Genomic DNA, 25380 nt, shown 5'->3' with positions numbered 1-25380 from the left:
TTAATCAAAAGACTGAAATCATGCATTAGTTATTTAAAGCTAGATCTTGTTTGTATGAATATATTGAGTTCATTTAGAGTGATGGCACACCTTCACTTAATCGTCTGAGGTTTATTGTGAAATCCATGCACCCTCTAAATTCCCCTCGGTAGGCAGAGTGGGTGCAGCTGCTGAGTTCTTGACAGTAGCTGAAGTGGTCTGAAGAGCATAATCTGGTGTCTTGAAAATGTACTAACCTTTCACAGCCCCAAATCCAGCTCTGCCCCTCACTCTGAGGGAAATCACTTAGGCCAGGTTGGCTGGGTGTTTTGATGAGCTGTGAGACTACAAGTGAATATTATTTCAGGAATGGAGGGGGAATGAGCCTGGGTTAGGAAGTGACGGCAACATATCATTCATTCATTCGGTAAGTCTTTCACGCATTTAATAAGTGCTTTGAGAGCCTACCATGTACCAACACTATTCTCATCACTGGACAATAGCAACAAATGAAACAGATTAAATCCTTGACATCATGGAGGTTAGATTCCAGGGAGGGATATAGCATTAAATTTAAATATATATAATAAAATGTAAGGAAATATCCCAAGACAAAAAATAGAGGGTTTTGCTTTAGGTATGTGCAGTAGAGGAAAGAACATTCCAGGCAGAGAGTTCAGCAAGGGCAAAGACCCCAAAGCAGGAGAGTGCCTGGTGTGCTGAAATGGGTGAAAGAAGCCAGAGGAGCAGGAACAGGGCTCTGAGAGGGTGGTGGTGGGAGATGAGGTTGGGGAGGTAGCAGGGGTCAGGCAGGGAGAACTGGGGGGCCTGGTAAGGAATTAGAGAAACCATGAGAAGGATGGTCAGTAGTGGAAGTGAGGAGACCAGCCTGAGGGTTAATGTAGGGTGCAGGCAAGAGATGCTGGTGGCAAGACCTCAGTGGTGATGGCAGAGGTGGTATGTAATGGTCAAATTAGGTTATATTTGAAAGACTTTAAAGACAGAGTTCCTGAGGTTTGCAATGGATCGATTATATAAAGTATGTGTAAAAGAAAGAGTGGCCAAATCCAGGGTCTCGTTTCCCTCCCCCACCCCCACCCCCGTTTATTTTTTTCTGAGGATGGATTTAAATAGAAGCCAGATAGTCGTCAACCATCTTAAACTCTTGTATTCCTAATGCCAACCTAGCACTGGACAGCTATTGTTTATGCTGCTGTAAACAGTGAGGATTTCTGATTTCAAGTAACAGGACCTCAGCGTAGTAGCTTCCTTCATTGTTCTATGTATGATTGATGGCAGTCTGTTAGTCAGGTTTGGATGATCTGCAAGATGTATCATGAGTATTGAGGGTTTTTCCCTTTGTGACCTCTGTTTTCCCCCCATCTTCTTTCTGCTCTTTTATCTAGAATGAAGCCTTTCATTTTTGTTAGCCGAAGCAAGCCACCTTTAAATGTTCCTACCCATAACCCAAGAAATAACATTTTTAAGTCATCTATGAAAAAGTGCAATGAAACCTCAGTGTGGTATTTGTCATTATTTTGGGTTTCCCAGGTAGCGCTAGTGGTAAGGAATCCACTTGCCAATCAATGCAGGAGGTGCAGGTTCCATTCCTGGGTGGGGACGGTTCCCTGAAGAAGGAAATGGCAACCCACTCCAGTATTCTTGCCTGGAGAATCCCATGGACAGAGGAGCCTGGCTGGCTACAGTCCATGGAGTTGCAAAGAGTTGGACATGACTGAAGTGACTTAGCACACATGCACGCACAAGTCAGTTTGGGAAATCTTGTTCAGGGCTGATTTTAATACTTCTGGCTCTGTGCCTGTAATTCAGAGAGCAGCCACCAGGTGGTGCCTGCGAGAGTCTAGTGGGTTAGGTCTCTGGGTACATACAGAGCTGGTAGGAATGGAGAGGAAAATCCAGTCTTCTTTTTTTTCAAAGAGCTCTGTTTGTAGAAATGAACCTCATTTAAAACTATACCCTATAACTTGGAAAAAATAATAGTGCAATAATTCATAATGAAAAAGCCTGTCTTTTTATTGGAGTATAGTTTCTTTACAATGTTTTATTAGTTTCTGCTGAACAACAAAATGAATCAGCTGTATGTAAATATATATATCCCCTTCCTCTTAGACTTTTCTCCAAACCTTGCCCCGCATCCAACCCATCTAAGTCATCTGGAGCATCAAGGTGAGCTCTCAGTTTATACAGCAGATTCCCACTAGCTATGTTACTCATAAAAGTGAAGTCACTCAGTCATGTCCAACCCTTTGCGACCCCATGGACTGTAACCTATCAGGCTTCTCTGTCCATGAGATTATCCAGGCAAGAGTACTGGAGTGGGTTGCCATTTCCTTCTCCAGGGGATCTTCCCGGCTCAGGGATCCAACCCAGGTCTCCCGCATTGCAGGCAGACACTTTACCCTCTGAGCCACCGGGGAAACCACTCTCAGGACATGTTACACATAGTAGGCTATATATGTCAATCCTAATCTCCCAGTTTGTCCTGCGCTCTGCATCCCCCACTGCCCATGTTCACATGTCCGTTCTCTACATCTGCCTGCCACCTTCTCTGGAGCTCACTGCTTATGTTAGGTCCCCTCATGTCTTCCCCTTTTCCCATATTCATCCATCCTTCCTCAGTCACTCAGTTATGTCCAACTCTTCGCAACCCCATGGACCATAGCCTGCCAGGCTCCTCTGTCCTTGGGATTCTCAAGGCAAGAACGCTGGAGTGTGCCATTTCCTCCTCCAGGGGATCTTCCTGACCCACAGGTCAAACGTGTGTCTCCTGTCTTGTGTGTTGGCAGCTTTATTCTTGACTGCTGAGCCGCCTGGGATTCCCATATCACTAGCCTCCTAATTGCATTTCCTGCTTTATCCCCAAAATGATCATTCTAAATCACAAGTTTGGTCTAATCTCTCTCCCCATCCACACTTTGCCCCCCATTATCTACAGAATAAATCCTGAACTTCCAGCCCTTCATAATTTGGCCCAATTGATCTTCTCATCCGCATCTTCCCCTACCCCATCTTTTCAACCCTATGTTCTATTGGTCTTGGCCACCCTCAGGTTCCTTTAGTAAGAATGCACATGTAAGCCTTTGCTTTTGTCCTTGCTATTCCTTCTGCCTGGAATGTTCTTTTCCCCTGGAGACTTTGGCTGACCCTCTAAATTTTGCCTCAGAACACCGCATCTGTGAGATCTTACACAGCGTCCCTGTGACAGGCTCTTCCAGCACTGCGGGAGCAGCTTTTATAGCCTCCCATGCCTCTGTTCCAGCGCAGAGGTTAATCACCAAGCTCCTCTTGGTTAGGGGCTTGCTATGTGCCAGGGACTCCTTAAGATCCTTTGTCTCAACAATATCGTGAATATATGTCTCAAGCAAGACACCTTGAGAATCAAGATGTGTTTACATTCTGTAACCTTTCAGGGTTTAGTAATATACCAGAGGCACAGCAGATGCTTATAAATTTCCCATTGATTAAAGACCCAAAGATTTTGGTTTTGACCTTGTTTGTTCTCAAGCACCACCTGGTGATTGTAAGAATTCCTGTAAGATTTTGTAAGAGTTCCCATAAGAATTCTGACAAGACTAAAATATGCCCCTTTTCACTGGGATGAGGTTTGAGGAATGCCTCACTTTATAAACCATGGTCTATAAACCACAGAGGGAAAACCCACTTACCTTTCTCTCTTATTAAGAGCATTTCCAGCTTTCTGGTAATCATTGTTAGATTTAACACGTTTTGGATAATAAGATGAAATGTAATCAAGTTATCCAATGTGTTGTGAGGTTTGAGTCACATGTGTGCTAAATAAATAACTCAGTTATTGTCTCCCCTTCCCCTTCTCCCTTGTGCAATTTAAAATATTTTAGTAGAAAAATAGAGGGCAAGCGAAAAATTTCCCCTTCACTCTGAAAAGTTTCAAGGGTTGCTATACAGTTGGATTGTAAGAACATCATGAATACAGGGAATTCTGTAGATTCCGTTTTCTTCTCATGCATCTTGTAGAAGGAGATTTATAGGTCATTAGGCAACCTAGGAAGTTCTGAACCTATCTTGTCCCAACCTCCAGGCCCCTTGGAACCTGAGGGAGAAGACTGTGAGGACAAGCAAAGGGCTGGTTGGGTCCTGACCTGGTGTTGAGCTTGGGCAGCTGGTGGCCTGAGTGTCTCTCTCACTGGAAGTGTGTTGGCCTAAGGTCCTGTTCCACAGCAGAAGGGGAGGCTTCCTACGCTCCTTTTCTCCCCACACTGAAATCTAGGATCTCTGAGACTTACCCTTATGGGGGAGGAAGAGCAAGCTCAAGGAAAAGTATTTCAAGGAAGAGAAGTTGCTGAATGCCGCAGGAAGTTTTCTAAGCAAGAGTTCCCCACTCGCCTGAAGAAGCCTGTTGAATCAGCCCACACCCTAGGAATTCCAGAGGGCTTTCCAGGGTGGAAGGAGCTAATGGCAACAAAAAAGGAAGCAAAAGCTGCCATCTGGAAACAAACCGAAAATATTTTTTTGTGTATATCTTCCTATCAGACTTTTTCATAAACATGGTGTTGTCCCTGGGCTCACTTTTCTATACACGGAGAAGTGAATCCTCTAATCAATTATAAACAAAGTTAGTGTTATATTCATGATGGACTTTGTAGTCTTTGGACTAAATCTGCTTTATAGGAATCAAATGATTATATGGAAACAGTCAAATGTTGCTTCACAGTTATTGAAACAGTGAACACGTGTTAAACTTGTTTTTACTGCAGCTACCCACACCTGGCTTATCATTGGAAACATCTGGGGAGCTTTCTGGTGGGCCCTTAACAATCTATGTTGTTCAGAGTTACCAGGTCTTTCTGATGGTCAGCCAAGATTGAGAATTGCACTGTGCCATGCCATGCCCCCTCTTCAGATAGGTGTTTTGTTTATGCTCATAATTTAGGTGATTTTCTCTATGTTCTTTTTTAAAATTGCAACTCTTCTCATATTTCTTATCTTTCATGAGACCACTGAATATATGATTAAGCAAAGTGCTCTCCAATATCTGAATACTTACAGAATCTGTTTCTCCCTTTATGTACTTAGTCATCTATTGAGGTCTGTTAATCTGGTTCCTCAGACCCGGGGACCATAAAATATATAGCTCTTTAAGATCTCCAAGAGATTAATGGCTACACAAACAGGTGCTCAAAGTACATTTGCTATTTTTTTAAAAAAACAATTCTAAATTGACTAATACTACATACCACAATTTTGAGCCTACTTAGAAAGTTATCTATTGCTAAAGAGAACATGAAATTACAGTGAAATTGGCGGTTTAATTGTCCATATTGGGATTCTGTTAAAATAAAAACTTCCACGCCTAAGTGATAACACTGAAAGAGATTGTAGACAGATTTCTCTATGTAGATGTCAAGGCAAGCCAATCTCTGGAATAGCTCAGTGAATTCAAGGGTTGAATGAGAAAGTCCATATCAAGGTTCTTATGTGAAGTAGTATAGCCATCCCTGTGCATGGCTCCACGATGCGTGAACTTATTAGTTAAATAACACCAGTACCACAAAAAATATAATTCAAATTCCATTACCATGTTATACTAACTGTGTTGCATAATATAAATTTGCTCCTAACTCTTCAGCCAACAAATAACTATGTAAATAACACATACATGATCATGCATGCCACTTATTTCAAAGTCTGCCAGGGATTGGTCTATACACATCATTTTTTAGTTCATACAGTCAGCAAAGGGGCTTCTTGTTTGCTAGTGATAAACTGACATGACATTTTATAAAAATGAATAATCAAAAAAGGAATTGGCCAACAAAGAATAAATGTGCAAAGAGGAAATGAAAAGTGATAACCCTGGAAGTGAAATTTGGGTCAAACTTAAGTGGAGTTACAGAAGTATTGCTGACTATGGAAATGTTGATAGGGCTGCTGTTTGAAAGATTCTAAATATGCAGCTGGAGAAACTTAGGGAAGGTGAAATTATGTATCTAAATTAAAGAAAGTGACAAAAGGGATGAAGGTACCCCAGAGGAAGTAGGGGTATCTGGCAAATAATTTCTTAATAGAGAAACTCTCAGAGATTGTTAATGACATTTGCATGTACAAAGGATATAATATTGGCAGTGGATCCTAACACAGAAAGGAGTGTCACAGTTTGTCAACACATAAACACTGCTTGCTCTATATCATAAATTATGTGATGAAAAGGAGAAGGCAAACACTGTTTAAACTGTTCTTGGCAGGGTTTTTAATGAACAAATAAAACATGTTTATGTTCAATGTTCCTAATATTCTAAATTACAGTGTACTAAATAAACATTAGTTTTACCATTTCTTTCCATTTCCCTATCCATTTATAATCAACAGTAGGAGAGTTTTTTATATTTTGACAAAATTTTTAAAGGTCCCAGAACAACTGTAATTTTCCCTATTGATTATTAAAATTACTTTGCAGTTTCAGCTTACAGGATCATTTTTACAGTTGTACACTGCCATAGAAAGTGGGGACTGCTTATATTATTTCAAAGTAAACTCTTATAAGTTAAAAATGTTTATCATAATGTCTAGAGTGAACACTTAAAAATACATAAATAAAAACTTATAGAAAGGTATACTAAAAGATTTATAGAGGAGTTCAAAAAGATTACTTAAAACTATTTAACTCAAAAGAAGGTAGGAAATTAAAAATAGAAAAATGAAAACATCTTTTTAGATAGCAGCAAGTTAATAAACTTATGGTCAACTGTACCAGTGATTATATTAAATGTACATGAGCTAAACACTGTAATTAAAATTCAGAGATTGTCAGAATGGATAAAAATCATTTCAACTATATGTTGATTACAGGAGATACAGTTTAATGTAAGGAAACCAATAGATAAAACTAAAATCAAAGGAAAAGTCATTTCCTACAAACAGAAGTGTAAGAAAGGTGGTACAGATTTTTAATATTGCATAAAGTAGACATCAAGCAAACAGATTAACAGAGATAAAGAGGAACACTTGATAGAAAGATTAATTCATTAAGAATATAAAACAATCATAAATGTGTACATATTCAATTATTTCAAAATACATGAAATAAAAAGAGAAATGGAAATATCAGCAGTTATCATTAGAGATTTTCTTTTCTCAGTAATTGATAGAATATTTGTCAAATTTGGGACAGATTAAGATGGGAACAACACCTTGACCTAACACTGTCAGAATACTACGTGCAACGTCTGCAGAAGGCATGTTCATTCCCAGTGCATGTAGGACTTCCACCAAAATAGACTATTTGCTAGGACATACGTTTCAAGATTGAAATATTACTTGCTATGTTCTCCAACCATGATTAGAGAAAAAGAGCAGTTACTTAATACATTCATGATACATAATAAAACAACATGCTCTGTTGCTTCAGTCATGTCCGAATCTTTGTGACCCCATGGCCCGTAGCCTGCCAAGCTTCTCTGTCCATGGCATTTTCCCAGCAAGAATACTGGGAGTGGGGTGCCATTTCCTCCTCCAGGGGATCTTCCTGACCCAGGATTGAACCAGCATTTCCTGCATCTCCTGCATTGCAGGAACATTATTTAACACTGAGCCACCAGGAAAGTCCTAGCTGAAAATTTTTTATTTTTACAAGCATATTTTGTATTTGGGTCCAGCGTGATTTTTCTCTTCATATATATTATTTAGAGCTGTTGTAAATAGGCCTACACCATTGGTTTACTTTTGAACATTGTAAAATGGCAGCATGTGTCTCATAGGAGCTGTGATATTTGAATTAATTCAAAGAGCACCTGGCTGTGGCTTAGGTGACAGATCGTGAAAAGAGTTAGCTATTAGAGGACCAATTAGGCCAAGTGCTTTGGTTTTGTTTATCCAGATGGCATATAAAGAATCCTTGAAATTTATCCATTTTAAAAAATCCACTCTACTAGTCAGTTTTTTAATTGAGTGTTTAGATAACTTATTTAGCTAATGTTAGGTCTTAAGTCTTCCATTTATTTTTTGTTTTTTGTCTGTTCTTCCTAATTTCAGCTTCTCTATTTTTTTTTTTCTGCTTCTCTGTGGGTTATTTTAACAATTTTTAGACTTCCATTTTTATTTATCATTTTTACTTATTAATCATAGTATTTTATATAACTTTCAAGTCAATTGCTTAAGGTATTATATATACTCTCTATATATAGATTATATATATATCTATCTCATTAGTATGATGCATACTCTGCTAGTGTTAACAATTTACCATTTAGAATGAAGTATAGAAATCTTCTCTCACTTTATATCCTTTTGCTCTCTTTCATTTATATTAATATAACTATCTTAACTATTTTAAAAGTTCCTTTACGTATATTGAGAACCAAATAGGGTAATTTTTGCTTCAAATGTCAAATACAATTTTAAAAACTCGAGAGGAAAAGTAAGCCTTCTTTACTCCTATTTCTGCTCTTCTCATTGTTCTTTCTCTCTTCCTGACATTCCAAGATCCCCTCCTTTATCACTTATCCCTGCTTAGAGAAGGGAGGCGTGACTTGTTGCTGACCGGTGGGGTTGGAACTCTGGGTTTCCAGTTGGCCTCTAATGACTCTAGATGTGGGGTGACTCCCATTGACAGTGCCCCTTCTACCCTGTCGTTAGACAAGTCTCAAGGAACCTAGCCTGTTGGCCTTTTGCCCTTCACCTTTCAGAGTCTTCTTGCGTTTCTTTTATGACAAAGTGTCCCAGACTTTCAGCTGTACTTAATAGAAAAGATAGAGCAAAGTATGTCTACTTTATATTTGCAGATGTGGAAATCTTGGAAAATATTTCTAGCGTAATGATGAAATGTGATTTATCAGAATTTGTGTGATGCAGATAAAGTAGTATTTAGCAAGAAATATATAAAGCTGAAAAGTTGTATTGGAAAATAAAAGTGGTCTATAATTGGTGATCTAAACCTCCACCTTAGAAAGCTAGAAAAAGAAGGCCAAATTAAACTCAGAGTAACTAGAGGAAATGACAACCCATTCCAGTGTCCTGTAAAAAGTCCCATGGATAGAGGAGCCTGGTGGGCTACAGTCCATGGGGTCGCAGAGTCCGATGCAACAGAGCAACTAAAGATGTATTCAGCTAGAATGAGGGAGTTGACAAAGAGCACACTAGATGAATTAGAGAACAGACGAATAAAAAATTATTGAAATCAGCAGCTCTTTCTATGAAAATGTCAACAAAATTGATGAAACTTTAGCAAGACTGATCAGGGAAACAGAGAAGATGTAAATTGCTAATACATTCAATTTTGATAACATTTCTTTTGAAACGTGAATTCTTTCCAATGCAGTTGGTGAACTATGGAACCCTGAGTGTGGCACACCTTCGCACTTAACTTGTGCGTGATTCTCTGCACAAGAAACAGGTGAATGTTGAACTCAGTTGAACCAGTCACCTAGAAATACACAAAATGCACACCTGTGCACATCTCAGACGTATACCAGCTACCTTATTTCACCACATGTGTGATGAACCGCAGCTGTCTACATCTGGTATTGGATCTTCCTGTTCAATTTTAGGTACCTCTACCTCCATCACTTTATAACTCATGAGCTGTAACTTTTCTGATGCCCACTTCCACAAACAAGCTTCAGATAGTTTATTAAGTGTCATATTTGTTATAGTATTTATTAATTTCTTAACCATTTCACATGTATAAAACTGCTACCATTTTTTAATAGATTTCTATCTTTTTTTTCTGTTATGTCACCAACAAAGTTTTTGAATGTTGTACCCATATTTCCATTTCCTCCACAAGCCTTGTGGTTTTTACTGTGTAATTTTGCTTAACATGGTGATTTTTAAGGATATATGTATAAGTAGCATTATAGCAAAACTGTTATTTTTTTGTGCTGAGTGCTGAAATTTACTCTCCCTAATAGTACAACTAGACATTATGTTCCTCCTGAAATGTTGCAATATGAACTATACAGCATCACCTGTGAAAATTTCTTACCCAAAATCTTAAGCCTGAAGCTAATCAAGTCTTTAGATCTAACTTCCACTGTTAAAAGAAAGAAAAGAAAAAGAAAAAAACCACAAGGGCTAGAGAAATAATTTAAATGACACCATGAGGAAACCATTATATAAATACAAAATGTTACAGCCAACCAGATAGTTGGCCTGGTCTGGTTATATACTATTTTGAAGAAATCAACCATGAAATACATTTCTGGTACCGCTGGGACCATTTACTGGAGACAGGGTATTACATGAGATTATAGAGTTATTGTTACTTTTAAGAATAGCAATGTTATTCCTGTAAACTGTAAAATGTTCTTATTTGGGGACTATAAAAACTTACATATTTAGAAGTAAAATATCTTGAAGTGTGTGATTCCTCTAAAATACTTCAGCCTTTTGCATATGTGCATGTATATATACATGCACACAGATATGTATAATGGAAACATATCCAAGTATAAGAAAACAAATACAGTTAAGATATTATGGATGTTTATTGTACTAATCTTTTCACTTTTTGTATGTTTGACATTTTTCCTACTTTATTTTTATGAATTAAAATATCTTTTGCCTGCTTTTTTTTTCACAGAAATTCCATGACTTCAGGGACCCCTTTAGGTCTCAGAGCCAGTTTATCCTCCTGCTCCAACTGGACACAGTCCGAGCTCAGTGCTCATATACCTCCTGTTATAAACGTGCTCGGCTCAGGAGGCCTTTGCCCATCTTCGGGATTCCTTGCATTCCTCCAGGATATAAGGCCCCCATTGTATTCCCTTGTCTGGCCCCACAAGGGAAATTTAGCATAACTCTCTCTCTCTTACTTGGATTATTTTTGCTTTGGGAAAAGGAACAATCACATCAGAGCAAACTCTGAAAAAGTACATGGAGTCGTGCTTAGTGTTCACTCGTAGGAGAGACTGTGTTCTGGAAATTTGGGACTTTGGGGAAAAGCCTTCTTTGCCTTTAGCAAAGACTTTAGCACAGATGTGGACAAGGAAATGGCACCCCACTCCAGTATTCTTGCCTGGAAAACCCCATGGACAGAGGAGCCTGGCAGGCTACAGTCCACGGGGTCGCAAAGAGTCGGACACGACTGAGCGACTTCACTTTGGCGCAGATGGGCAGCCCAAGCGGGAGGACAGAGCCTGGAGAACGAGTGTCCAGTGTGTGTGCCTGAGTCCTGCTCTGATGCAAGGCCTGGCACAGTGAGACTCCCTCTTTACCAACTCCCTGTTGACTCAGAGCTGCTGAATCTGAGCCAGGCCCGAAGGAAATAGATACCTGAAGACAACAGACATGGGGACAGCTTATGTGCATGCTGTTACAGTGATTACAGAGAAACCTTGGAGCTGAAGGGCGGGGGTCCAGGCATGCAGGAGAAGAGTTAGGGTATTTAGGAGAGATTATAGGATTTTGGGGGGTGCTTTTTTTGTTTGTTTTTTTCCTCTTGTAATTTTTCACTTGAAAAGGTGATTAACTGTTGTGCATCCAGAAATAGTTTAAGCTAAACATAGCACAGCTGGCAAAGGTTGATATAAAATAGAACTCGGGTGTAGCAGTGCTGCCTCTTAGCTGTTATCTTCTCGGGTAAAGCAAAGTCAATGCTATCAACTCAAACCTAGGTCAACCTTGAGAATCAAGTGTACGGTCTTAACTTCTTAATTCAGGAGGAAAAGTTCATTCTTATGGGTATGAAAACTATCAGATTTAGAAGGACCTTTTCTTAAATAGCTATAATCTTTTTTTAGAAGTGGAGAAGACCACTGTTAAGAAGGTTTAATTCATATTTCCAGTTTTACGGGTGAGGACTATAGAAGTAATTCACCCAGGCTCACCTATAGCTGGTTAGTAATAAAGGCAAGACTCCACGTTCTACACTTTTCTCAATATAGCATGCAGTTTCTCTGAATTTGGGATTCTTTCCTTCATTGATTTATGATTAAATATGAACTCAAATAGTATATGATTAAAACTCAGAGGAGATTGTGCATTGGCTGTATTGAAACCTTGTAAAACTTTGGTTAGGTGCTCAGAGGTGGGGCAAAGACTGTAGATGGAAGACAGTATGGACACAATCAGCAGTATAACGTGTCTCTAGTTAGAGGAAGGTGTTGTCCTTCAGGTGATCTAATCTCGAGATGCTCAGAGATGATTCCAGGTGTCCTATCTGAAGAGCTACCTTGATGTTAAGCACGTAGGCTCCTGTGTGAGCTGGAGAACCTGAACATTGTGGAATTCAATATCAGGAAACAGGAAAGGTGGCTCTGGACCTAAACTAGGTGCGTGTGCAGAAAGGTCTCCCTGCCCCCAGCCTTACTTGAGTCTCCTCTGTGTGATACTCCATGCAACACTTTTTCTTTTTCTGTAGAAACTCCCTTAAACATTCTATTCTTTAATATTCTATTCTATTCATTCATTCTTTGAAAAAAAAATTGGGGGGAAATAATTTCAGACATGTAGAAAGATAGCATAAATTTTTTAAAGGATTCGTATATTGCAAAAAAAAAAAAAAAAAATTGCAAAGAATCCCTATATACCCTTCACCCAGATTCTCAGCATGTTAATGTTTTATCAGTTTGATTTATCATTTTCTTTCAGAATCATTTGAAAGTACAAAGGCCTCTTTATGCCTAATTCTTCAAGGTGTATTTTTGAAAGAAGGATATTCTTTTACATAACTATAGTACACTCATCAAAACCAGGAAATTAACATTCATATAGCTGTTATCTAATCTACATTCACAATCCATCAATTGTCACACTAAAGTGCTTTATAGCAAAAGAAAAATGTATTTGTCTGGTATAAGATCCAGTTTAGGATCACATGATGCATTTAGGTAGCACATCTCTATAATATCCTTCAATTTCCTCAGCCTTTTTACGACCTAGACATTTTGGAAGATTACTGGACGGTTGATTTGTAGAATGTCTTTAATTTCTGGTTTATCTCATGTTTCCTGTGATTAGATTCAGTTTATACATTTTCAGAAAGCATGCTACAGAAATAATATGTTTTTCTTAATACATTATCTCAAAAGGCAAATGATACCTATTGCCCATTATAGGTTACAACTGAGCAGTTGGAGAAAGTGGTGTCTGTGATGTTTTTATACTGTAAAGTAACTTTTTTTTCCATTTGTTAGTAAGGGTCTTGTGAGAGATACTTCTAGACTACATAAAAATTGTGTTTCTTATCAAACTTCCACTCACTGGTTTTAGTATCATGGTGATTCTTGGTTGTGCCCAATGCTAATTATTTTCTAGTTTCACTTCTCTTTCCATATTTATTTCCATCATTTTTTCCATATCTACTAGGTGCCATTCTAATCTAAGGAAGAGATTATTATTCTTTGTCATTGTTTATTTATGTATTTGCATAAGTACAGGTTACATGGATTCTTATTTCATTCCATGGGTTATAGTCTGTACTATCAGTATGTATTTTGAGGCTCAAATTGTCCCAGATTGAGTCCCTTTAAGCTGACTCCTTATCGTTTTGACTTGTCCCCGTATTCTTGTAGCACATCTCTACTTTCAGGTACAGCAAGATGCTCCATGTTTCTCTTGTACTTTCTGAGCCATACCCCTAAAATCAACTATTTTTCAAAGAACCCTGATCCCTTTTAGTGGAGAATGGTATTTGGAATTTCAGATCTGGTGCTTAGTTTGCTTATTTCTAGCATGATAACCCAAATGACACTTTTACAAGTGCTGTTTTCATCTTTTCACTTCTATGAAACTTGCTGGGCCTTTCTACTGGAAGACTCATGGTTCACTTTCCCACTTCCAGATTAGTTCTTGTGTTGCCTTCTACCTTCCAGGAAGCAGATTCTACCTGCCTGTTGTCATTTCCTTAGTAACATCTCTTCTAGTGGCTATAAATTAGGATGCTAGCCCCTCAGAATCTATCTGTCCAGTCAATTCCTATAGCAACTATGAACACCAAACTAGGAAATTTCAATACATAAGCTCCCAAACTTAAATATTCTTATGGATAGAATGGATCAAGGCCTTTGAAATCAGGAAAGTTCTGTAAGTTCTGTCCATCAACAAGTGCAAAGACCTTCCTAATCTTCTTCAAATAGGGACACAGATGTGAAGAAACAAGATTGGCAAGTGTGGGTAGAGTTCAACCTTTCTGAACATTGTTTGTGAATCTGTGGCCTGTTCCCTGGTCTGTATTTCCCAACATTTATCTGAGAAGTTTCAGGGAGTGTCTTTGCCTTTTATGCCTCTTTAATTCTTGGGACTAAAGTCCATAAATCCTTTTCTCTTTCTCATCTTGGGTGTCTCAAAACTGAGTTAGGACCCAGTCAAAGCATTTACTCTCCATATGAATTCCCAAATGCTCTAAATATCAACCTTCCAAAAGAATACCAAATACAGCAAATGATGGTGGACAGGAAAAGTAAAAAATATAATGTATACATTTCATTTTCTCAGTACTGAAAGTTTTCCCTGGTCAAATCTGGCATTTTTGTTGTGTCTTAAAGTTGTGATTTGTTATCATTTCATTTGAAAACACATGTCTTTGTTTAGACATGTGTGTTAGTTGATGCCAGTAGTATATCCTGAAATGTCTTCCCAGAGTGATAGTAGTTTTCATTAATCTCAGAAACCATAACCTTTTCAAATGTCAGGGAAGCAGAAGCACAAAGAAGACTTGTCAGAGCTAACTTCCAACTCAGGGCTTGATTTCAATGTGATCTTAGTGTCGAGCATTTGTGTACCATGTCCACTGCTGTCTCTAACCCACGTGATAACTTTGCACAGGTTAGAAAAAGGTGCCTAGAAGGTCTCAAACTTGCAAGTAATTAGTCAGTCACTTCTACTCACAACTCATTAGCCCAGAATTACCCATGTGACTTCACCAATAACAAAGCTACCAGAAAGTGTTGTCCTCTCATTTATTCGGAATCGGGGAGAACAGAAAATACTTGACAACAAGATTAATGCCAACAACATGCCTTAAAATTGGTTGTTATCTTATAATTAATCAGCAATATTTCACATTATTAGTAATAGGTTAAATAATGGTGCTTCTTACAATGTGTGGTCTCTTAAATTCTGTGAAATGTTATTTTGATGGATTTATTGAAGTGAAGGGTTAGTTGCTCAAATGTGTCCAACTCTGTGTGACCCCATGGATTGTAGCCTGTCAGGCTCCTCTGTCACTGGAATTCTCCAGCCAAGAATACTGAAGTGGGTAGCCAGCTAGTGATAAAGAACCCACCTGCCAATGCAGGAACATAAGAGACATGGTTTTGATCCCTGGATCGGGAAGATCCCCTGGAGGAGGGCGTGGCAATTCACTCCAGTATTCTTGCCTGGAGAATCCCATGGACACCTGGAGAATCCCATGGACAGAGGAGCCTGGCAGGCTACTCTGGACAGAGTTGGACAAGGCTGAAGCAACTTAGCACTCAAAAACATGCATGAGACTATTAATAAATTTCTACAGAGCCCCACCAACACATCAGGTAAAAATCAAAGTCTAAGGTCATAAAAACACTCCTAGCCAATAAACTATTCCAGAAAGTGACAAGATGTGTTTATGGGTGCTGCTGGGTCAAGGCTGTGCCTTTTGCATGTAAATGGGAGGAGCTGGGTCCTGGGCCGTCACTCTTGACCCTCTCTCTGTCCTATATTCACCCCCCATCTTATGGCCATTGTAACTGCTGCTTCAATGCTGGAAGCCAAAGTTTCTCTGCCTGTCTGATTCCTGCTGGTCCCCTGGCTCTTGCTGTGACTACTGCTTCCCGTGGGACCCTAGTCACCTTGCCATATCCACTAGAGTTAATTAGGCCTATTCCAGGCAGAAACCACAGTTGGGCCAAGGCTTGGGATCTGGGTCTGATGGCCTCACCTCAACCTGAATCCTGGTACTGCACTGAGGCAGTCTGGCCATCTCGAGTCCAAGCTGGTACTGGTATCTGGGCCCAATTCTGGTTACCACTTTTCTAGACTCTCCCAGGAATGCCCCACCTTGAATGCACAGCCTGTTTTGCTCTAGCTGCAAATACCCCAACTGGCCAGCAAAGTGTCCTCCTCCATCACCTCATGATGACGCTGACAAAGCTGTGTTTCTCCCACTCCAGACTCTTAATGAGCTTCTCCTATAGGAGAGAATCCAAATGAGAGAAAGCCTGTGCCTACTGCCCTGTGAAGCTTTAAACACCATGCTAGGATTAGTTTAGCACTTGCTCTGCAGATCACTTTCTCTCCCTCCAGACCCACCTCTAACATTCCTATGCCTGCCCATCCCTGTCCAGTCATGTTGAGCTGTCTGCAACCACTTGCTCTTCAACACCAGGCTCTCTCACACCTCGGGTTTTCACACAGACCTTTTGTTTAGAGTATCTGCTGCATCTAGCTGATTCTTATACACTCTTCAGTGTCAGGCCAAAGGCTGTCACCCCTTGGATACCTTCTCAATTTCTACAGCCTGACTCACTCTCCCTTCTTTCAAGCCCTCCTGAATTTTAACCATACACAGGTCAGTCTACTCACTGTATCACATTATAGTTGTATATGTCTGTCTCCTCACAGCAAGCTCCTTGAAGGCAGAAATCATGCTTTTGCACTTCTGTGTATCTCATCTCTAGCACAAAGCATGGCATGCTGCAGAGGTCAGTAAATGTTGAATGGATGCAGGTCTGTGCTCTTGATGAAGAGAATGGAAAGTCAGTCACCAGGCCTGCAGACTTGAAGGCTTCATTAGGGCCCTCCCACTGGAAGTAGGGGTGACATCAAACCCAGAGACAGAATAAATGGGAGCAGGAGAGGGAGATGCCATCTACATCAGCTCTCCTCAAGTATAGTGAGGAGCAGGGAGAGACCAGCAATGACACTGGGGGTAAATGTGGGGCTTTTTGCAGACACCAGTGTGTGCTAACGAAGGGCTGCAATACTGTGGCCATTAAGACAAGGGCCTCGGCCTCGAGAGGATACCTAAGGGGCAACTCAATAACCAGGATTTCCTTGCTGAGCATCAGAACTGTAGTCCCAATGGCTCAGTGGATATCTCTTGGGCACCTCAGATTTGAGATGCCCAAAGCTGGAATCATTGTCATCATTTCTACCTCCTGGGGTTCCTCCTTTGTGAAGGTTCTGTCCCATAATGAACTGCCTGAGCTGGGAATCTGCGTATCATTCATGATGGCTCTTATGCTCTCACTTCCCATATCGGATTCACTACCAAGACCTGTCAATGTTTGCACCTGAACATCTTTGGATTCTTCTTGCTAAGCCTCTTAATTCCATCTCCTCATCTCCATTCCATTGTCACTGCCTTGATTCAGGCCATATTCCTCTTCTAGGACTTAAAAATGATTGCCTTACCTTTAGTCTCCGCACAACACTATTAGGTACTTCCCTCTCCTTTCTGAAAGACTTTGGAACCTGCTCACTGTCAGCAGGATGAAGTCTTATTTCCTTAACATGATAGAATCACCTTCACAATCTGGCTGCTTCTTCAATGTCAAGATTTATCAGTTAAGATTCTTTCAGCTTCAAGTGGCAGAAAATCATGATGCAAAGGACTTAAACCAGTGATGTTGTAAGTGACAGACACATATCTAGAGTGTGTGCAAGATGACCCATTAGACTACAAGGAAAAATATGAGAACTTCTTAAAAAGTGAGACAACTAAATTTACTAATGTGTAGGTTAAAGCGTCTGCCTGCAATGCAGAAGACCTGGGTTCGAACCCTGGGTTGGGAAGATCCCCTGGAGAAGGAACTGGCAACCCACTCCAGTATTCTTGCCTGGAGAATCCCATGGACAGAGAAACCTGGTGGGCTACAGTCCACAGGATCACAAAGAGTCGGACACGACTGAGCGACTTCACTCACTTTCTAATGTAAAAATTGACCCTGGTGGATTCAATCAGTCCTCATACCTCATAAAGGCAATCAAATCTCCCGTAGGTTTAAGAGTCTGAAGAAGGAGATGGAATTCCAAATTGAGGAAGAGTTGATCTAGTATAATCCATGAATGCCTGGATTAGTAAATTTATAGATTGTACTATCTGGGGGTTTTTGTATGGTGAAGATAGTGAAATGATTTTCCTTTTAATTTGTTATTGAAATATAATTTATAAAACTAAAATATACCAGAGATACCATAATTTTTACCTTTTATAGAACTTCTAAAAGTAATAGAATAAACAGAATATACTCTTCTGTGTTTGGCTTTTTGCTTATCACAATGCTTTGGGATGCATTCATGATGATGTGAACTGGTACATGTTTGACTTTCTAAGAAGCTGCCAATTTGTTTTTTAAGGTGTTTGTATGATTTTTGTACTCCAACCAGTGGTCTGTGAGGATTCCGGTTGCTCCACATCCTTGCCAACATTTGATGTTGTCAGATGTTTTCATTTTAGTCATTGTAGTGAGATGGTATTTCATTAGCATTTATATTTGCATTTCCCTGATGACTAATGGTGTTTACCATTTAATATGCTTCTTATCCAGTTGTATATCTGCTTTTGTGAAGGATCTATTTAAATTATTTTTCCATTAAAATAATTGATCAACTTTTGTTTGTGCCAGTAGTAGTTTTTAATTTTGGCGAAGGCTTTACATTTTGGTAATTAGCTTTGTGCATTCTGTTCTTGTGGCATTAGTACTTTCTATATCCCATCCAAGAAATTTGGTCTAATTGTGAAGATGCTCACCTGTGCTTTATTCTAGTGTAGAGTCAGAGTACAAGGCATGTAACCTCTTAGTATTTCTATAAAATCAGTTTTGAGTTTATAGACTTCCTGAAAGGGTTTGAGAGACCCCCAGTGATAGTCAGCCTACACATGAATATCTTACACTCTATCCATACTGATTTTTTGTCTACCTCTTCTATCAGGAGTATGAAGATCTCTAAGTCTAATTGCAGATTTTTTTTTTCTTTAGTTCTGTCAGATTTTGCATCATACAATTTAGAACTGTTATCTCATGCATGCATATTTAGGATGTTTATGTTTCTTAATTATTTGACCCTTTTATGTGTCCCTTTATCTCTGACAATGCACTTTGTCTTGAAGTCTAATTTGATATTCATATAACGACTCTAACCTTTAAACAATATAGAAATAATGATTGCATAGTATATCTTTTTTCATCCTCTAGCTTTTAACCTATCTGTGGATTTATATTTAGTGTGCATTTCTTGTGGGCAGCGTATAGTTGTTTTTCCTTTTTTTGTTTTTTTTGTTTTTTTTTCGAACATCAGTATGACAATCACTTTTAAAAATTATTTAGTTCAGTTACATTTAATGTAATTATTGACTCAGTTTGGTTCGAGCCTACTGTTTTGCTATTTATTTGTCCTATCTGTTTTTGGTTTAATTTTCTTTAACTGAATATATAGCTTAATGTTTGTTTCTATATACTCAACTGGATTTTAGTCATACTTCTTTGCTCTGTTTTTTAGTGGTTGCTTCCAGGATTAAAGTGTTCATTCTTAACTAATTGCACTCTACCATGAGTTAATAAGTATACCACTTCAACCCAATCAAAAAATGGGCCAAAGATCTAAACAGACATTTCTCCAAAGAAGAAATACAGATGGCTAACAAACACATGAAAAGATGCTCAACATCACTCATTATCAGAGAAATGCAAATCAAAACCACAAAGAGGTACCACTACACACCAGTCAGGATGGCTGCTATCCAAAAGTCTACAAGCAATAAATGCTGGAGAGGGTGTGGAGAAAAGGGAAACCTCTTACACTGTTGGGAATGCAAACTAGTACAGCCACTATGGAGAACAGTGTGGAGGTTCCTTAAAAAACTGGAAATAGAACTGCCATATGACCCAGCAATCCCACTCCTGGGCATACACACCAAGGAAACCAGAATGGAAAGAGACACGTGTACCCCAATGTTCATCACAGCACTGTTTATAATAGCCAGGACATGGAAGCAACCTAGATGCCCATCAGCAGACGAATGGATAAGAAAGCTGTGGTACACAATGGAATATTACTAAGCCATTAAAAAGAATTCATCTGAATCGGTTCTAATGAGATGGATGAAACTGGAGCCCATTATACAAAGAGAAGTAAGCCAGAAAGATAAACACTGACACAGTATACTAACGCATATATATGGAATTTAGAAAGATGGTAACGATAACCCTATATGCAAAACAGAAAAAGAGACACAGATGTACAGAACAGACTTTTGGACTCTGTGGGAGAAGGCAAGGGTGGGATGATCTGAGAGAACAGCACTGAAACAAATATTATCAAGTGTGAAACAGACCACCAGCCCAGGTTGGATGCATGAGACAAGTGCTCAGGGCTGGTGCACTGGGAAGACCCAGAGGGCTGGGATGGGGAGGGAGGTGGGAGGGGGGATCAGAATGGGGAACACATGTAAATCCATGGCTGATTCATGTCAATGTATGGCAAAAACCACTACAATATTGTAAAGTAATTAGCCTCCAACTAATAAAAATAAATGAAAAAAAAACAGTATACCACTTCATATACAACTTAAGACCCTTGACAGCATACTCCCCTGTACGTTTTCTTTCCTTTGTGCTGTTGCATGAAATTCTACTTTAATGTGTATATAACCACACAATTCATTGCTTTAATTTATATTTTAAACATATAATTATGTGAACCCTTTTACTTTGCAGACACAAATCATCTTTTAGCTCAGAAATATGTGCTTCTATTATTTAATTATGCTTAATGATGGCCTCACCTCTTTCTCATCTTTTTTTCCTTTTGTGAGACAGATTTGTTTTTCCAGTTGCCTCAGTATTTTCTCCAAACCTTTTATCATTTACCTCATGGCTTTTATCTTTTGTACTGTTGCTCAGCTCACTGAAATATTTCTTCCATTTGTCTGGCTTATGATTTGAATCTCATAATGATTCTTTTGTCAGTTCATTTATTGACTTTGTTAATTCTTACTCACTTTTTTTTAGTACTGACAAACATCTCTGTATTAGCCTTGAATACCTTTAATACTGTTTTTCCTGTTCAGTTTTTTGTTAGTCTCCTTCAGCAGCTCTGTTTCACTAGGGCCTATTCAGAATGGTTCTGCTTGTTCTCCTCTCTCTGCCACACATTATTACACATAATTGTTCATTGATTTGATGGTTTGCTCACTTAGGTTCAGGTTCAGCTGCTGATGGACCTGAAGTAGGACTGTCCCATGAGTGATGGAAAGCTTGATGGTCTCTGCTCAGTGATAGGACAGTGGTAGGACAACAGGCACTTTATCATCCTCTTCCAAAGTGTCAGTGTCAGGAAGAAGTTATTCTGTTTCTTAGTCTCCCTGAATTCTCCCACACTAGGAGCAAAAAAGAAGAAAATCCCCCTTTCAGCTCCTGTTAAGCATTTCAGAGGCAAGGAGCCCAGATATCCAGATGCAGGCCTAGTTGTTATTCCCTTGGTAGTATTGTTGGGTGAGAGGTGGGGGTTCCACAGATCTCAGGGGACTAAGTTCTCTTCATGGATCCACAATATTCTAATCTTTGAACTTAAGGTCTCTATTGCTATGTCCAGGTTCTCACCTTGCGTCGGTGGAAAAAGTCCTGCACACAAAGTGGTCTCCGCTTTGATCATGGTCAACTGCAGCCATGGCAGTGCTTAATCCAGGAGAAGAAGCTGGACTGGAGCGAAGGGAGTCAGAGCACATTCAAGCTGCCATTCTTCAGGAATTTTCTACTCTAAGGACTACTGTTAGACAAAGGAAAACTGACCACAGAGGTTACTAAGGTAACCATAATGTTCCCTGTTGAGTGGTATGTGAAGCAGTGTGGTGTCAGAGGAAAACTTTGGGGTAATTCAGCCTGGGGTTGGAATCCCAGTTTTGCCACATACCTGTAGTAAGCAGGTTCTTTAGGGTCTGTGAGCCTCACTTTCTCCCTCTGTGGAATAAGGAATATGAGATCTCATTTACAGAATTGCAAAATTTAGATCAGATAATCCATGTTAGCTCCTATCACAAGGTTGGGCCTTATAGGTTCCCTTCTCTCTTTCCTTTAAATCTCTTTCTGCTGACATTCCTCTATTTTCATGCTCATAGACATGTCTCATAGCCCAGAGCAAAGGTACCCACACGATCTCAGCTGCAGCCCAGGTTTTCCTGTTTCAACATTTTCCAAGTTATGTGACTTGGTAATGCTACAATATGTTTTTGGACTGTAAACAGCAGGGCACCACAAGAAGAATTTATATTTCGTGTAAAATCAGCAGAGTTTGAGGTAGAGAAAGAATATTTCCTGAGGCCCTGAAGTTAGCATGGGTAAGAGAGAAGCTGGGTCTGGACCAAGGGAGAAGGACTAAAAGGGTGAAGATGAAAGAAGATGAATTGGGACTGGTAAAAGGACTGTGTCAAGGATAGAGATTGGGAGAGGGAGAGGTAGTGGGATCAATGTGGAGCCGCGCTGCCTTCCTCCCGCCTGGCCTTTAGACCAAGCCCGTGCCTCACAAATAGACAGAGCGCAGCACCGGCCGCCTGTGCGTAGCACACAGACGGAGCGGGCTGCCAGTTGACGGCAGCTTTCCTTTAACCTATGAGCCTACCGGTCCACCGACACACCCTCCGTGCCTGGAGAACCCGGAATGGCAACCTGTAAACTAACTGGAAATATTCTCCACTCAAGGCTTTCTTTATTTTGTCACATTCTTTCCTGCTTCTCATCTTTATCCATTTTCCTGTTGTCAGCTCTGCTTTGACCTTGGTGCTCATTGACTAAGTTTAGTTGCCATGGTTTGGCTCAAATGCCCTCTCTCCCTTTAGCTCCTGGCAGTAACTCCATCCTAGTTTTAGCACCTGCTCTTGGAATGGAAGTTGACCATCAGTCTGGCCACTAAACTGAGTTTTCCTTTCTAGTGTGCCTCATTCTGTCTTCTCTGCCCTTGCATGATTGAAAATGTCCTTGTTTTAAAGTCTAAGTACTCCAAAGGGTACTTCCTTCATTGCCTGTATCTTCTATGATAGTAATTACATTACTAATCACTGTTTATTCATTACTTACATATACTATTCATTATTTATAGCACTTAGAAAAGATAAAATTCTCTTATATAAGGAACGGCAATTGTTCAATCAGATTAGCTAATCAACATGAGTGAGTTAAAAAGGGTCAAGATGTAGATGGGAGGTGAAAAAGAAGTTTTAAGAAAAACTGACAAACCATGTCATTTAGAGAAACCAGTACTATTAGATAAGAAAGCTGACTGGAAATGCCTCACATCTAAGTTTATTTTCCATAATATTTTGCTTAGAGAAGGCAAGATTTAGGGCTGGGGAAAAGCTCTTATTTACAGTTTCTGTTTATTAATATACCAACAGTTCTTCTAGTTAAGAGACTACATTTTTTAAAATCCAAGTTGTCCAAAATATGATCTGTCTTAAAATTACCTCATGTATCCCCAAATTAATAGCTTAGTTGCTATTTTAAGAAACTAGAAAAAAAAAGTAAATTAAACCCAAAGCAAGTAGAAGATACGATATTTAAGATTAGAGCAGACGTAAGTGAAATGAAAACCAAACCAAAAAAAAAAAGACAAAATTAATGAAAAAAAAGTTGATTATTTGACAAGATCAATAAAATTAAAACTTTATCTAGACCAGTGGTTCTAATCCAGGGATAATTTTGCACATCAGGGTACACTTTTCAATGTCTAGAGATAGCTTTAATTGTCATACCTTGGGGCTGGGGTCGGGGGAGGGGGGTGGGCTGGGGAGGGGGTGTGGGCTCTATTGCCATCTAGAGGTAGAGGCCAGAGATGCTGCTAAACATCCTATGATGCATGACAGCCCCCTCCATAATAAAAATTATTGGGCCCAAATATCAATAGCACTGAGATTGAGAAACCTGATTTAGTCTGACAAAAGCAAATAAAAATCAGAGAAGAAACAAATTATCAAAGTCAGAAATGAAAAAGGAGACATCACTACCAACCTTATAGAAATTAAGAGGACTACAAAGGCATACTATGAAAAAACTTTATGCTAACAAATAAGACAATTTTGATTAAATTAGGAAGGTTCATACAAAGACACAAATGAATGAAACTGACTTAAGGAGAAACTAAAATCTGAATAGACCCATAACAAATAAAGAATTGGATTAGTAATTGAAAATATTTTCTCAAAGAAAAGTCTAGACCAGATATCTTCACTAGTAAATTGTATAAAACATTCAATGGAAAAATAATACTGATTTTTCAAAAAGTTTTCCACAAAGTCTTCCACTTTTCAACTAATTCCATAAAACTAATATTGCTCTAATACCAAAGTCAGACAAAGACATCACCAAAAAACTATAGGTCAATATTCTTTACGAGTTTAGATATAAAAATTCTCAAGAAAATATTAGCAAAATGCATTCATCTATATATAAAAATTATACTCCATGACCAAGGAGGATTTCTCCCAGGAATACAGAGTTGGTTAATTTTCTCAAAACTGATGCAATATCACATTAATAGGATGATATAAGTAAAGGACAAAACCTCTACGATCATCTTTATAGATGCACAAAACAAATTTGATAAAATCTAATGCCCATTCATGATAAAAACTCTTGATAAACTAGAAATGGAAAAGAATTTTCTCCACTTGATAATGGAGAAGGAAATGGCAACCCGCTCCAGTATTCTTGCTTGGAGATATCATGGACAGAGGAGACTGGCGGGCCATAGTCCATGGGATTGCAAGAGTTGGACATGATTTAGCGACTAAACCACCACCACCACTTGATAAAGGGATTCTGTGAAAAATCTACAGCTAGAATCATATTTACTGGTGTTTGAGTCAGTATTGGCCTGATTATCTAATTGGCTGTCTCTCTCTGCTAAAACATCTTTGTCATTCCGAGTCTCCTCATTTATAAACTGAAAAGTCAAGGCTATTTTATTTCCAGGACTTCTTCCACTTCCTCTAACATTGTAAATATCTGGATGCTTTCAAGTGAATTGTGATTCATGGACCAGGTAACTAGACTTCAGAAAAGGCTGTTTCTCTCTGCTTTAGAGAGTAAGTGATCATTAGGATGGGAGAACCTCTTGAAGATCAATCAGGGCTAGGTTACTCCATTTGCCATGTGAGTTAGAACACTGACACATTAAGTCACTTGTTCAAGTCAAACCAGTTATTTAAGTAAACCAGTTGGGACTACAGTGCACTCACCTGGTCCTAAAGTCAGAGTCCTTGCTCAAGGGAAAGCCAGTGTTGTCCTTTATTTTATTTTATTTATTTTACTCAGGTTTGGGGGAACAGAACTTGGAGGAAGAGTAGACAAGAAAGGACTATTAAGTGCCAGTATGTGTGGGTTATATCTCCTTGCAAACAGATGCAAGGCTGGATCTGAGCCTGGATCTGAGGATCGTGTGAAGGGTGTTGCTTATATGTCTAGTATACTCATTGCACAACTGTAAACACAT

The sequence above is a fragment of the Dama dama genome, chromosome 29, assembly GCF_033118175.1.
Source record: "Dama dama isolate Ldn47 chromosome 29, ASM3311817v1, whole genome shotgun sequence".
NCBI lineage: Eukaryota > Metazoa > Chordata > Mammalia > Artiodactyla > Cervidae > Dama > Dama dama.
The sequence above is the reverse complement of the archived record's forward strand: the minus strand, read 5'-3'. Positions refer to the sequence as shown.